Here is a 5,417-nt window from a genome sequence, read left to right as displayed (position 1 = left end):
GCAGGAAAATGCAGGTTAAAAAAATGCTTTAACTTTTGCTTCACAAATTTGCTGACTCCTAACCTAGTAAAGCAAGTACAATCTTTTTGCAACAAAGAGAACCAGAAAAAGTATGGAAAAGAGCCAGCTAAACACTATAAGAAAGAGAGAGTGCGGGTGGGGAGAGTGGAAAGAAAGAGAGCAAAGGGGGAAAGAGGAATCAAAAATAAGAAAAGATGGATATAAAAGAGAACACTTTCAATTTTTTTGTGTTTTTTGTTTTTATGCCATTGCTTGTACATCTTTTTAAAAATATATTTATTGGAATATAATTTCTTTGCAATGTTGTATTAGTTTCTGCTGTACAACAAAGTGAATCATCTATATGTATACATATATCCCCATATGCTCTCCCTCTTGAGCCTCCCTCCCACCCTCCCTATCCCACCCCTCTAGGTCATCACAAAGCATCGAGCTGATCTCCCTGTGCTATGCAGCAGCTTGCCACTAACCACCCATTTTACATTTGGTAGTGTATATATGTCAGTGCTACTCTCACTATTCCCAGCTTCCCCTTACCACCCTGTGTCCTCAAGCCTGCTCTCTACATCTGTGTCTTTATTGCTGCCCTGCCACTACGTACATCAGTACTGTTTTTTTTAGATTCCATATTTGTGTGTTAGCATCCATTATATGTTTTTCTCTTTCTGACTTATTTCACTCGGTATGACAGACTCTATGTCTATCCACCTCATTACAAACAACTCAGTTTCATTCCTTTTTATGGCTGAGTAATACTCCACTGTATATATGTGCCACATCTTCTTTATCCATTCATGTGTCGATGGACATTTGGTTGCTTCAATGTCCTGGCTATTGTAAATAGTGCTGCAATGAGCCTTGTGATACATGTACCTTTTTGAATTATGGTTTTCTCACAGTACATGCCCAGTAGCGGGATTGCTGGGTGGTATGATAATTCTATTTTTAGTTTTTTAAGGAACCTCCATACTGTTCTCCATAGTGGCCTATCAATTTACATTCCCACCAATAGTGCAGGAGGGTTGCACTTTCTCCACACCCACTCCAGCATTTATTGTTTGTAGATTCTTTGATGATGGACATTATGACCAGTGCGAGGTGATACCTTGTTATGGTTTTGATTTGCATTTCTCTAATGATTAGTGATGTTGAGTATCTTTTCATGTGTTTCTTGGCAAACTGTATGTCTACTTTGGAGAAATGTCTATTTAGGTTTTCTGACCATTTTTGGATTAGGTTGTTTGTTTTTTTGATATTTAGCTTCATGAGCTGCCTGTATATTTGGAGATTAATCCTTTGTCAGTTGCTTCATTTGCAAATACTTTCTCTGATTTTGAGGGTTGTCTTTTCATCTTGTTTATGTTTTCCTTTGCTATGGAAAAGCTTTTAAGTTTAATTAGGTCCTATTTGTTTATTTTTTATTTTATTTCCATTACTCTAGGAGGTGGATCAAAAAGGATCGTGCTGTGATTTATGTCATACTGTGATCTGCCTATGTTTTCCTCTAAGAGTTTTATAGTGTCTGGCCTTACATTTAGGTCTTTAAGCCATTTTGAGTTTACTTTTGTGTATGGTGTTAGGAAGTGTTCTAATTTCATTCTTTTACATATAGCTGTCCAGTTTTCCCAGCACCACTTATTGAAGAAGCTGTCTTTTCTCCATTGTAATTCTTGCCTCCTTTATCAAAATTAAGGTGACCATATGTATGTGGGTTTATCTCTGGGCTTTCTATCCTGTTCCATTGATCTATATTTCTGTTTTTGTGCCAGTACAATACTGTCTTGATTACTGTAGCTTTGTAGTATAATCTGAAGCCAGGGAGCCTGATTCTTCCAGCTCTGCTTTTTATTCTCAAGATTGTTTTGGCTATTTGGGGTCCTTTGTGTTTCCATACAAACTGTCAAATTTTATGTTCTCATTCTATGAAAAATACCCTTGGTAGTTTGATAGGAATTGCATTGAACCTGTAGATTGCTTTGGGTAGCATAGTCATTTTCACAATGTTGATTCTTCCATTCCAAGAACATGGTATATCTCTCCATCTGTTTGTATCATCTTTGATTTATTTCATCAGTTTCTTATAGTTTTCTGCATATATGTCTTTCGCCTCCTTAGGTAGGTTTATTCCTAGGTATTTTATTATTTATGTTGCAATGGTAAATGGGAGTGTTTCCTTAATTTCTTTTTCTGACATTTTGTTGTTGGTGAATAGGAATGCAAGAGATTTCTGTGCATTATTTTTGTATCCTGCTACTTTACCAAATTCATTGATTAGCTCTAGTAGTTTACTGGTGGCATCTTTAGCATTTTCTATGTATAGTATCAAACAGTGACAGTTTTACTTTTTCTTTTGCAATTTGGATTCCTTTTATTTCTTTTGCTTCTCTGATTGCCATTGCTAAAACTTCCAAAACTAAGTTGAATAAGAGTGGTGAGAGTGGGCACCCTTGTCTTGTTCTTGATCTTAGAGGAGATGCATTCAGTTTTTCACCATTGAAAATGATGTTGGCTGTGGGTTTTTCATATATGGCTTTTATTATCTTGAGGTAGGTTCCCTCTAGGCCCACTTTCTGGAGAGTTTTTATCATACATGGGTGTTGAATTTTGCCAAAAGCTTTTTCTGCATCTATTGAGGTTATCATATGGTTTTTTTTTTTTTTTTTTTTTCTTGCGTTATGCGGGCCTCTCACTGTTGTGGCCTCTCCCATTTGCGGAGCACAGGCTCCGGACGCGCAGGCCCAGCGGCCATGGCTCACGGGCCCAGCCGCTCCGCGGCATGTGGGATCTTCCCGAAACAGGGCACGAACCCGCGTCTCCTGCAACGGCAGGCGGACTCTCAAGCACTGCGCCACCAGGGAAGCCCTATCATATGGTTTTTATCCTTCAGCTTGTTAACATGGTGTATCACACTGATTGATCTGCATGTATTGAAGAATCCTTGCATTCCTGGGATAAACCCCACTTGATCATGGTGCATGATCCTTTTAGTGTGTTGTTAGATTCTGTTTGCTAGTATTTTGTTGAGGATTTTTGCATCTATGTTCATCAGTGATATGGGCCTGTAATTTTTTTGTGATATCTTTTCCTGGTTTTGGTATCAGGATGATGGTGGCCTCTTAGAAGTAGTTTGGGTGTATTCCTCCCTCTGCTATATTTTGGAAGACTTTGAGAAGGATGGGTGTTACCTCTTCTGTGAATGTTTGATAGAATTTGCCTGTGAAGCCATGTGGCCCTGGGCTTTTGTTAGTTGGAATTTTTTTTCTTTTATTTATTTATTATTATTATTTTGGCTGCAATGGGTCTTCATTGTGGTGTGTGGGCTTCTCATTGTGGTGGTTTCTCTTGTTGTGCAGCACAAACAAGCGGGCTTCAGTAGTTGTGGGTCATGGGCTCTAGAGCACAGGCTCAGTAGTTGTGGTGCATGGGCTTAGTTGTTCCACATCACATAGGATCTTCCCAGACCAGGACTTGAACCCATATCCCCTACATTGGCGAGCAGATTCTTTACCACTGTGCCACCAGGGAAGTCCTGTTGGAAGAATTTTAATCACACTTTTTCAATTTCATTGCTTGTGATTGATGTGCTCATATTTCTTCCTGGTTCAGTCTTGGAAGGTTTTACTTTTCTAAGAATTTGTCCATTTCTTCCAGGTTGTCCATTTTATTGGCATATGGCTGCTTGTATTAGTCTCTCAAGATCCTTTGTGTTTCTGCAGTGTCAGCTGTTACTTTTCCTTTTTCATTTATAATTCTGTTGATTTGAGTCTTCTCCCATTTTTTCCTGATGAGTCTGGCTAATGTTTATCAATTTTGTTTATCTTCTCAAAGAACCAGCTTTTAGTTTTATTGATTTTTGCTATAGTTTCCTTCATTTCTTTTTCATTTATTTCTGATCTGACCTTTATTATTTCTTTCCTTCTGCTAACTTGGAGTTTTTTTTTTCTTCTTCTTTCTCTAATTGCTTTATATATAAAGTTAGGTTGCTTTTTGAGATGTTTCTTGTTTCTTGAGGTAGGATTGTATTGCTATAAACTTCCCTCTTAGAACTGCTTTTGCTGCATCCCATAGGTTTTGGGTCGTCGTGTTTTCATTGTCATTTGTTTTTAGGTATTTTTATTTCCTCTTTTATTTCTTCAGTGACCTCTGGGTTGGTTAGTAGCATATTGTTTAGTCTTCATGTGTTTGTATTTTTTACATGTTTTTTTTTCCTGTAATTGATATCTAGTCTCATAGCATTGTGGTCAGAAAAGATGCTTGATACAATTTCAATTTTCTTAAGTTTACCAAGGCTTGACAGATCATATCACCCAAGATGTTATCTGTCCTGGAGAATGTTCCATGTGTATTCTGTTGAAAACACAGAAGAATGTGTATTCTGTTATTTTTGGATGGAATGTCCTATAAATATCAATTAAGTCCATCTGGTCTAATGTGTCATTTAAAGCTTGTGTTTCCTTATTTATTTTCATTTTGGATGATCTGTCCATTGGTGAAAGTGTAGTGTTACAGTTGCCCACTATTATTGTGTTACTGTCGATTTCCCCTTTCATGGCTGTTAGCATTTGCCTTATGTATTGAGGTGTTCCTATGTTGTGTGCATATATATTTATAATTGTTATATCTTCTTCTTGGATTGATCCCTTGATCATTATAAAGTGGCCTTCCTTGTCTCTTGCAACAGTGTTTATTTTAAAGTTTTTTTTGTCTGATTATGAGTATTGCTACTCCAGCTTTCTTTCAGTTTCTATTTTCATGGAATATCTTTTTCCATTCCCTCACTTTCAGTCTGTGTGTGTCCTAGGTCTGAAGTGGTTCGCTTGTAGACAGCATATATACAGGTCTCATTTTTGTATCCATTCAGCCAGTCTGTGTCTTTTGGCTGCGGCATTTAATCTATTTACATTTAAGGTAATTATCGATATGTATGTTCCTATTGCCATTTTCTTAATTGTTTTGGGTTTGTTTTTGTAAGTCTTTTCCTACTCTTGTGTTTCCTGCCTAGAGAAGTTTTTTATCATTTGTCATAAAGCTGGTTGGGTGATGCTGAATTCTCTTAATGTTTCCTTGTTTGTAAAGCTTTTGATTTCTCTGTCGAATCTGAATAAGATCCTTGCTGGGTAGAGTATTCTTAGTTGTAGGTTCTTCCCTTTCATCCCTTTAAATATATTTTGCTACTCCCTTCTGGCCTGTAGAGTTTCTGCTGAAAGATCAGCTGTTAACCTTATGGGGATTCCCTTGTAAGTTATTTGTTGCTTTTCCCTTACTGCTCTTAATATTTTTTCCTTGTGTTTCATTTTTGTTAGTTTGATTAATATGTGTCTCGGTGTCTTTCTCCTTGGGTTTATCCTATATGGGACTGTCTGTGCTTCCTGGACTTCAACTATTTCCTTTCCCAT

Source organism: Lipotes vexillifer, unplaced genomic scaffold, assembly GCF_000442215.2.
Source record: "Lipotes vexillifer unplaced genomic scaffold, Lipotes_vexillifer_v1.1 scaffold152, whole genome shotgun sequence".
Taxonomy (NCBI): domain Eukaryota; kingdom Metazoa; phylum Chordata; class Mammalia; order Artiodactyla; family Lipotidae; genus Lipotes; species Lipotes vexillifer.
Note: the sequence above shows the minus strand (reverse complement) of the source record.